Source organism: Amphiura filiformis, chromosome 14 (genome assembly GCF_039555335.1).
Source record: "Amphiura filiformis chromosome 14, Afil_fr2py, whole genome shotgun sequence".
Classification (NCBI taxonomy): domain Eukaryota; kingdom Metazoa; phylum Echinodermata; class Ophiuroidea; order Amphilepidida; family Amphiuridae; genus Amphiura; species Amphiura filiformis.
The window spans coordinates 27392642-27403725 of NC_092641.1; the positions used below are offsets into that span (position 1 = coordinate 27392642).

Below are 11084 nucleotides of genomic sequence, written 5' to 3' on the forward strand. Positions count from 1 at the left end.
TATGACACGATCTGGTCCATGGGGGCCAAAGGAGGCATTTTTGAAAATTTAACTGTAATTATTACATTATACATACAATAGGCTATCATTCACTGAAAACATCAAAGGTCTGGCATACTTGGTTCTAAAGTTATGAAGTTTTTTGATGTCTATTTTCTTATGTATTTTATTGTTTTTTACTCCATTTACCTTTATCTCAGTTTCAAATTTGCCGCCTTTGGCCCCCATGGACCAGATCGTGTCACATATTTAGTTATTTTCAATTTCGTTATCGACTTATTCATCTTTGTCTGCTTTTTGTGGTAATTTCTGTAAATTGTATATTTGTGTTCAAATTGAGGGCGCTATTTACATAATATTTAAAATTGAATTAGGCCAAATGAAATAAGTTATTCCTTACATTTCATGATAAAAAATGTTTTTGAAAATGTCCTTACTATTTGTTACTCTTTTTCTGGTGCTTTAATGCCACTATACCAGTGTCTACATCTTGTAAAAACGACAACCCGATTTAAGATAAATAGCGCCATCAATGTTCACTTTGTCTTAAAAATGACGTAGTTTTACATGCCATCAAACGACCGTGATATCTCATCTAAACGAATAGTTACGGGGTCAATAATAAATGAGTAGGGATTCTATTTAGAAAAAAAAGAATAGTACGAAATTAGTGTGGGCTTAAATGATTGCGATTCGATACCAAATCAATGGATCAAATGCAACTGATAGCCAATTTTGTTCAAATCAACCGAATTAAATGTGATTTACTTATTGCAGTTATTTATATATTTACATTTTTCTTTCAGGCTGAACTAGACTTAAATGATGTAAAATACTCGACGGTTGCCTTTTTGATAGCTTTATTTCTCATGTAATAGAGCAGTCCATCCCAAATTCCACTACTTGCGAAACAGATATTTGCCACTAAGGCAACGGTCACAGGAATCTCAATTTTGAAGAATGTTTGAAGTATAAGAACCACTTCCAGTGGACACAAACAAAACAATGTCGAGAAAGTCAACAGAAACATGGTGGTTGCCGATTTGCGCTCTTGTGCGTTGATTTTCCTTGTATTCGTGAGAGCACCGAGGCGAGCAGTACTGCGATGATGTTGCCGGATAATGTAAACAATTCGAGCATACAGAATAAAAGTCATTAGTAGCATTGCATCTTGAATAACCATAAGATACAAGAATTTGTCAGAAAAACTACAAGATTGTCTGGTTGGTGAGTACTCGGCTTTCCATTCATAAATAAAGCCTGATAATACCCCAACGGGTACCACAGATGACCAAATAAAAATGAAGAGGATACGTGCGCGTTTGAAAGTGACAATTCGCGGATGACGTAATGGGTATGAGATGGCGATAAAACGCTCAACGTTTACAGCAAACAAAGACATTGTTACGATGCTGAAATTTGGCTGAACAATCACTGCTTGTATGAGGCACCATGTATTTCCATAAGGCCATCTCCCATCAAATGTGGCGATACCAATTGCTGGTATAACGTATAAAAAGCACACATTTAGATCAGCGCAGGTTAATGATACAAGAAACAGTTTTGTGACGTTGTTTACTCGTTTGGTGTGTCGAATTACTAACAGGCATACGATGTTGAGTGGTAGTAACAGTAGCAGTAATATACTCCAACAGACAACTTGAACAATGTCGGTCATTTTAATTGTTATCTTCGGGAATGTTTTTAATGAACTGATTCGCCGATTACAACCGTACTTGCAATCTGATAACTGTTGACTCAGTTTGTGCGATGTTCTAGAATAGTCAGAATTTGAAGCACGTTTGACAGTTATTTCATTACGCAGAAAAATATTCTATGAACGAATTAATCGATAGCTATCACGTAATAAAAGCTCGTGACAGGAAGTTAAGAAACATGTTGAAAGGATTTAGAATATGTTAAAGCGGCGAAGCCCAACATCAATTTAGGAGTTCCGCACGATGACTGGACTTAGTGAAACAAACGTGTGTGCAATTAATCATACAAACGTACGAAGGACTAATTAAGTGTTCTTGGGGATGCATGTATCATTCAAAAGTGTTGACGTGAATTAGGTAACTAGAAGTCATAATATGTATCATTTAATATTTAAAACTTCTAATAAATCTGAAACCAAATATTATTTATAATATTGAAAACATACGTATGCAGTTTATTTAGTCAAGTAGAATTTGACTGCGAATGTATACCTCTTTGTGGTGGTATTGGACTATGCATTGAGGGAGGCAGTTGAAGGCAAAGAAGAGCAGCTTGGATTCCAGCTGGAGAAGAATAGATCTAGACGGATCGGACCTGAAGTGCTAACAGATTTAGACTTTGCAGACGACATAGCCCTATTGTCTGAGGAAATCCACCAAGCACAAGAGCTACTGCAAAGGGTTGAATCATCTGCTGGAAAAGTAGGCCTCAAAATGAACGCTTCAAAAACTAAGTTCATGTCTTTCAACCACAATCAAAAGATATCTATACAGACAAACAATGGCACCAAACTAGAAGAGGTGAGCGACTTCAAGTATCTGGGTGCATGGATGGCTAGTACGGAAAAAGATGTAAAAACACGCAAAGCAGCTGCATGGAGAGCATGTAACAGCCTCAACAAAATCTGGAGGTCAACTCTCCCAAAGAAATTCAAGAGCTGTTTATTTGCTGCTACCGTCGAATCCGTTCTAACCTATGGATGTGAAGCGTGGACTATGTCTCCCAGACTATATAAAGAACTTGATGGTTGCTACACAAGAATGCTTAGATCAGTATAAAACATCAATTGGAAGCAGCACATCACGAACAAAGAGCTATATGGTGACCTACGCTCGTACCGAAACTTTCACAGAAGATCAGAGAGAGGAGGACACGTTTCGCTGGGCACGCATACAGAAGCAAAAATGAACCTGTAGCTAAGCTGATCCATTGGACACCAAAACATGAAAACAGAAAACCTGGTAGACCCCCTCTAACATACGTGGATGTATTGAAACAGGACACTGGACTGGATGTTATGGATTTGGGAACGGCCATGCAGGACATCAACATAGTGAAATGAATAACAATCTTTTGCAACCTTGTTTGGATTTTATGGTCTTGAAATCGCTGTTGTTTGTTTTTATATTTCTGACTAAACTCTTGAAATAAAACTGAATAAGTTTTATTCTTTGTTCATCAGAATAAAATACTGCATCTATATCTGCAATGATATGGCCGGCCTACTCAAGTGCCCCCGTCAAATGCCCAAATGCACGGTGGTTGTGACGGTGGTATAATGAACCTCCTGTTGCATTATGTCACGTAAAGAGCTTGCTCATGAATGCGTGGAATGCGGACTAAGTACGTAGGTTGCGAACTTGACATTCACAGGGGTACTAGTAGATTGTACATAGATTATGTCATGAAAAGGATATTTATATTTGTCAACATTAAATTACATTTAATTTTCACAAATCTATATGTAACCTTTTTGTTGGGACACCCGGTATATACACACAAGAAAAGGCAATCTCAAGCATATAATTACAATGTTCGTATAAAATTCGCCATCTTTTCCACATTCCACTCTAATATTTTTATATATGTATTTTAATAGGACATCAATGGGATCCACACTCAGTCAAGTTTTTATATAAAATCTTGTTTCAAACGTTCAAACCAAAATAAATGTTCGTGTTTACTTTATTTTTTTTCTAATATTATTGAACGCAAAAAGGGCAAACAAATATGACTAAGTAATATTTATTCACTTCGTTGCCTTTTTAATATGTAAAAGAAAATAAAACAAAAAGGCCAGTACATATCTTGTAGATCGTTTAATTTTTGCTTTTCAAATATGGTTGTCGAGGTGTCATCAGACGCTATCCAATACCTCAATAAGCTATATTGCATAATAGACGTAAATGGAACTTGAGGTTTCGTACTGAGTGGAAAGACTTTCGATTTACCTTGATCAAATTGATAAAAATATTAATATCATTTTTTTACGTGTTGTTTAGCAAAGGCATGGTTCATTGAATTTACAACGTACCGTATGACTAAACAGGTGAAAATATAAACTTTTTCACAAGATTTGCAATTTAAAACGAAGTGGCCATTGCTCATTGAAATGAAGCTAGTACTTGTATATGGACAATATAAGTGTGCTCTTACATTTAATGACCTAACATTTGAAAAAATATTGTAAGGAACAAATAAGGTTTTGACTTTTAAAATCTACATTTTGGTCAAAAATTGTGCTTGGATAGGTCGTTTTCAACAGATTTACCACGTTCGCCTTGCTATAAACATTGAATTGCGTTATCTGTTGACGTAATGTTGAAGTGTTTTTAGGGGGAAGTGTTAGCTTCGATATAAATAAAAATCAGATTGCATGAAGGGAACACTTGAGGTTTTGACAAAAAAAACAATCACAGATGCCTATTTTCCACTAGATCTCACACAGCTCTTATGATGCTATGCACTCAACCGTATGGTATAAACACAGAATACGTAAAGGCTAGATTCGATGTGCTTGAAAATATCTGTGTACTCGGGTGCATCAAGGTGGAAACTGTACATTTATAAGAGAATCGTTTTGTAGCCAAACCTTTTCATATGATTCTATAAAAATATGTGTTTCGGTGCCAATCTGTTATCAAATCATAAAAAAGGCTTATTCCAGTATTATTATTTAAAATCATTTTCTTTGTGTCATCTTCAGTTTTTGGGAGAATTATGATGCTTTTAGAGATATGAATTTGCTCAATAATATTGTAATGTGGATTCAGGTCAGGGCGATAATAATTTGACGGGTTGTATCTCGAAGTTTTAGCATCAAACGTATAGTTGTTTCATCTTTTTAATGATTATCTAGTTCTTGGTCTTTAAAGAAAATGTATATTTGAAGCAACCAGTCGCTTTTTGAGCTGAAAATTTTCAATAGCTGTCATTTACACAGCAACATAAAGGGGAATGTCCGAGAATAAGTTCATCAGGATTTTCAATAAAACAGATAATTCAGAGTACAACTCCGAAAATGACAGTTTCTCAATTCTCAAAGGCACTAGAAACGTCTGACTACAATTCTGTCACCAAGGAACTGTCCCTTCTTCTGTCAGGCGTCTAAGACATCAGTCGTCAGCAGTTGTCAGGCGCGTATAATTCCTTCGAGAAACATCGTATCGTGTTTATACAATCTGAAAAATAACGTAGGCATAAACATGCTACGGAAATGAACTTGTTCATTCGGTTTCCGTTGGCATCGGCATCGTGTTTTTGGGCACGCGATGCACGGCTCTTGCAATTGCAACTGCAACCATTGCCGAGTGGAACCGGTAGAGACACATAACAGGAATAACTATGAGAAACAGCATACGTGATGTGTATTCACCCCAAAAAGCATTTACCAGAGGGGTAGCCGATATTGGTTCTTCTTTGGACGTTCTCTGAAACATTCCCCGGTCTACCCATTCGGAAAAGTTATAGGCAGCAAAGAAAATGAGCAGATATGTCATATAATATGGAACCTTTTTGCGAGGAAGATCAATAAAAAGTTTGGTTTGTAAGAGAGCCTGTACAAATTGAACTGCTGAAAAGCATAAAAGTACAGATGCTCGTCGTATGACCTCTTTATCTAAGTGAAGGCACGCAGAAGCAGTAATGAAGCGAAATTAATACCAAACTATATCGCTAGAGGTTGTCAGCAATAACACTATTTCACTGACACTGAACGGGAAATTTCCACGATCTGGCCATGAAGGAAGTTTGACAGTAACGACAAGCATTAAACAAGCACAAAAATACCACATTGTAATACATCAACAAAGTTGTAAACTAGGAAGAAATCTCGAGTTGCTATAACACACCCCGATACCAATGAAGATAAGATAATAGAAACCAACGTATAAATGGCTTCTTTTCTACTGTATTTCGCACACTGAGTAACAATTGTGCGGAATAGAGTAGAAAAGTAGCTGTTTGTTAAGTTGTCAGATGTCCTGTTACTGTCCGTCCTCGAGGTCTCGTCAGGTGTCTTGTTACTGTCCGATGTTCTCATACTCGTCAACCATAAATGAATTAACACTAAAATACATATGTTTTGAAACCCTACATAAAAAGGCTCAGAAAAGGTTTTTAGTGCACTAATGATTTGTGGGCATGTTTTTACATCGTTTATATGGGTTTCCACTACGGTTTCATTTATCTGGCAACGAGTTATGTAATCTTGGCCATTTTCTGAGATTAGCATGAGAGGCAATAGGGTTATACTAAGCCATGAATAAGCTACAGTAACAATTAAAATGGTAAACGACAAATGAACAAGCGGTTTATTATGGAAAGCTGTGTGGGTTGGTTTGAAAACTTTAAAAAATGCTATTAAAGCAATCACAAATATCGTGTGTGATACATATTTTATAAACGCATGTTTGTGATCTGATTTGACCGGTATCTCATATGGATCGATGTGATTAACAACATCAGAGAATTCGCACACAATCGATAAACAGCAATATACAATAGACCCGTATCCGAAGGTGAGAAGAGAATGTCTCAGTGGTCTGGTATCGTCATGATCAGCTAATGGTAAGTTACTGCAAAATGCAAGCTGATGTGGCTTTTTACGGCAAAATGTATGGTTCCGTTGGTGTTTACAACAGTCTTAATGTTTATGTTGTATCATCAGCATACCTAGTATGACTAAACCGACGGTGGCTGTTGCAATTGCGTTCTTTACGTTGATTGCGTAATATACACCCGATTCTAATTTCTCGCTGTTAGTGATCAGAATTGCTGAGAATGCTAGCGTTGCCCCAATACTGATGAAAACCAAAATAGCTATCACAGAACAATTGAAAGACTGGTTACGGTAAGGTTCAGAAAATCGCGTTGTCTGAAAAATGAAAAAAAAAATCAAAAGAGATAAATGAGTAACAATATAGTACAGGCAAAATTACAGGGACATACCAGAGATATTATGAGACCAAAAATAACAAACTAGGGGTGGTGGTACAACCCCCTTCTACGGTTAATTATTGATATAGAGTTTAGGTTACTCATTAATTTTTCACGAAATGGTTAGGATTATGGTTATGCTTATTGTTTGGAATTTGGTCACGCTTGCTAGTCTTGGTATGTCGTGCACCGTGTCCATAGGTACGTTATTATGTATAAATACGTATTTATAAATATAGTCGAAGCATACTGGAGGAAGACATTCCATTCCCTTTTTTACCATCGTAACAAAACTGAATAATATTATGTCTACTTGTAATGAACTTAATTTTCAGCTGCATAATTCTTACTCGGGTCACTGATCAGTACGATGAAAAATTACAAAATTAATTATTGATGTCATTTGTCATGAACCCAGGATCCATGAAAACCAAAATAAACTGCTCAAATAAAGAAAGTCCGCAGTCATACAACCCGTCCTACACCAACACCTGATCTTGTTATGACAATTTGATTGATACGGTCGTATGCGTATGCTACCAAACACTCAAAAGTGACAAAGGTTGATACCAGTTTATGGCATTTGGTGCATTTTCGAAAGTTGCAAATCAAAACGAAGCACACGGTCGAAATGGCTTAGCGTGGCAATATGGTCAAGCTTGCTTGCCCACGATGGGCCCCTGTCGACTATCCCAAGTGCGCGCTTTATTCAATTGTCAATTTAAAACGCATGGATTGCTACAGTGATTTACTGATGAATACTAGGGCACGATGCGATCGATATGACCTAGCGGTTGTTTCGGGCTATGTCAATATGTCAATGGTTGTGCTCTGCCATTCACCTCTACAGGTTCGCGTGGTCCGTTTTTAATTTGCAACTTTTGAAAATGCACCAAATTTCATATACTGGTATCAATCTCTGTGAATTTAGAGTTTTCGGTAGCAAATTTGGTATCAAATTGCAGCTAACAAGATTCTGCACACGACCTTATCAATCAAATTGTCATAACAAGATTAGGTTTTGGTGTAGGACGGGTTACATGACTGCGGAATTTCTTTATTTGAAGTGTTTACTAGAGTTGTGCAGCCCGGAGATTGTATGCCAAATTTGCGTTATGCTTCCGAAGCACATCTGATATGTTGCAATGGTTTATTGTTGATGTCGCTACGTAAATTTAAAAGAAAGTAACCCAATATTTAATTTAAACTTGCAGGAAAATCATATTGCCTTGTATTCGGTATTCTTGGAACATAATGCTTTTGGCTCTCATTGGATTATTTTTCTTGTTACAGGAATTTAGAGGCGGTTAATACATGTGATAATAAATAAAAACAAATGTCATTAATCTCATCAGTGGACATTGTTTACTTAATCCCGTGGAAGTGGAACACTAAGGGTTACATCTGTTAGTACCACTTTCTGATCAGGACATTTTGAATCTAACGTTATCACTGACAGGACAGCTTGCAATTGTACGCCAATTAGGATATTGTTTGTCAGAAAATAAAATGAAATTGAAAAAGTTTCAATTTGACACACGTGAATGATAACCACTGACGTGAATACACGGTTGTTTGATGTATATAGAATTGGCTTCATTATCAACTAAATGCAAACTATAGATGGCGCTATTTATCCTAAATCATATTTCTTTATTTGCAAGGGATAGGTGATTAATACTGCCATTAAAACAGCTGAAATAGGTGAAACAAGCAACGAGGAAATTTTTAAACACATTTTATCAAACAATAAAAGGAAATATTTGTATTAAAAGCTTGAAAGAGTAATTTCCAGTAACTAAATAGCGCCACCAATTTTGTCATTAAAAGATACATTTTATATCCGAAAAAGCCATTAAAATGCTATAAAAGTGAATAATTTTGTAAAATAGGGGAAATTATAGTTGAGAATGACTCAAAAGCATCTTTATACATTAGCATTATATCACATTTAGATGTTTAAGCCTAAAATTTGGTTGTACATGATGTTTTGTTTGAAAAAAATATAAATGATCCATTCAAACAACCGTGAATAACGACAACTGTTTATTGATTATTACATGTTTTGATCCCCTCCAAATGCATGAAGAAAAAAGAAAAATCCAATGAGAGCTGAACAGGTTTTTTTCAGTGGATACTGAATATAAGAAGAAGAATACGAAGAAGAATACGAAGACAAAGAATAAGAAGATGAAGAATACAAAGAAGAAGGATACGAAGAAGAAGAATACGACGAAGAAAAATACGAAGAATAATACGCAGAAGAACAATACGAATGTCATAATTGGAGTTGATCCCTTAAAATAAAAGTTGATTGTTTCCTGTGTAATTCACCTTAATGTCATGATCCCTTACATCTTGTTGCAGGTATGGGCACTGAAACTTGCAATCTAGGTGTGATGTGTGTATTGTGGTCAGACCTGGATACTAGGTCCGCCCATTTCATTAGGTATCGTCAATATTCAGTTTTTTTGTGTGTCATGTAAATTAGAACCTGGCTTGGTGGTTGCATGTTCACAGAAATTCTGGGCATTCAATTTTAACACCATGTTGAGATAAGATCTGCTAATACATATACGAAGAAGAATAGGAAGAAGAATAGGATGAAGAAGAAGAATTCTAAGAATACATATACGAAGAAGAATACGAAGAAGAAGAATACGAAGAAAAAGAAGAATACGAAGAAGAAGAATACGAAGAAGAAGAATAAGAAGAAGAAGAAGAATACGAAGAAGAAGAATACGAAGAAGAAGAATACGAAGAAGAAGAATAAGAAGAAGAATACGAAGAGGAATAAGAAGAAGAAGAATACGAAGAAAAAAGTACGAAAAAGAAAAATACGAAGAAGAAAAATACGAAGAAGAATACGAAGAAAAAGACGAATACGAAGAAGAAAAATACGAAGAAGAAGAATACGAAGAAGAATAATAAGAAGAAGAATACGAAGAAAAAAAAAGTACGAAGAAGAAAAATACGAAGAAGAAAAATACGAAGAATACAAATACGAAGAAGAATACGAAGAAGAAGAATACGAAGAAAAAGAAGAATACGAAGAAGAAAAATACGAAGAAGAAGAAGAATACGAAGAAGAAGAATACGAAGAAGAATAAGAAGAAGAAGAATACGAAGAAAAAAGTACGAAGAAGAAAAATACGAAGAAGAAAAATACGAAAAAGAATACGAAAAATACGAAGAAGAAGAATACGAAGAAGAATACGAAGAATACAAAGAACAAGAATACAAACAGAATACGAAGAAGAAGAATACGAAGTAGAAAAAGTCGAAGAAGAAGAATACAAAGAAGAAAACGAAGAGGAATACAAAGAAGAAATAGACTCTGTTTAGGGCTACTCATTTAGCAAAATCAACTGAAAATGGACGACGATTTATTGTAGCATACATAATTGACAACATAAACGTATCTTACCTTTAACAGTCCAGTAGACTCTGTTGTTTCTGCAGGGCTACTCATTTTGCAAAATCAACTGTAAACGAGCGATGATTTATGCATAAACTGTGAAGTGTTTTATACTTTTGCAGAAATCTTAATTAGCATGATACCCATTCGTTAAGATTTGAAATAAACAGACAAACTTCTCTTTATCTATCGGTGCCAATGGTAAAAGTACTCTGAATTCAAATTCCTTACTACACACTCGTTCTAGAAATCTGTTGAAGTGGTGTACAACCGGTCGCGTCACTTTAACAGTTAGTTTCGACTGTATTTACAAATACAGTGCGTAAAATACTTACGTGACCACCTCTGCGCTGTCATAAGGAACACACCATTCGATATCAAGGAGGGGGGTATTGGTAGTTGTTGAGTTATGACAACTTTTTACGCCTCAGTCTTTTAACCCTCAGTGGGTATTTTTGAATACCATCCAAGGATCAATGTTTTTTTTTAATACCACTAAAGGAGCACTTAATTTTTCTATCTATATCTCAGTGAATTTGAAAATAGTCATGGTTCAGATTTTGATTTATTCAATATCTGTTGCCATGACCAGTCTATCCTATTTACACCAAGTAATTAACGCCGATGCTTGGTGGGTGGTGTAACCAAAAGAACGATGGTGTGGGTGGGTGTAACTATATAAAAGAAAGACCACCAAAATGAGACAAAAAAGTGTCAAAATCATTTTGGA

At 35.7% G+C, this 11084-nt stretch overlaps 1 long non-coding RNA gene across 1 annotated transcript; it reads right to left on the reverse strand.

Moving 5' to 3' along the window:
* Nucleotides 1–3803: 3803 nt before the first annotated feature.
* LOC140169882 (uncharacterized) lies at nucleotides 3804–10650 on the reverse strand. Its single transcript, XR_011861424.1, has 2 exons — nucleotides 10364–10650; nucleotides 3804–6874 (listed from the first exon to the last, which is right to left on the reverse strand). It is a non-coding gene; the product is annotated as an uncharacterized lncRNA (long non-coding RNA).
* Between the last annotated feature and the right edge of the window lie 434 nt (nucleotides 10651–11084).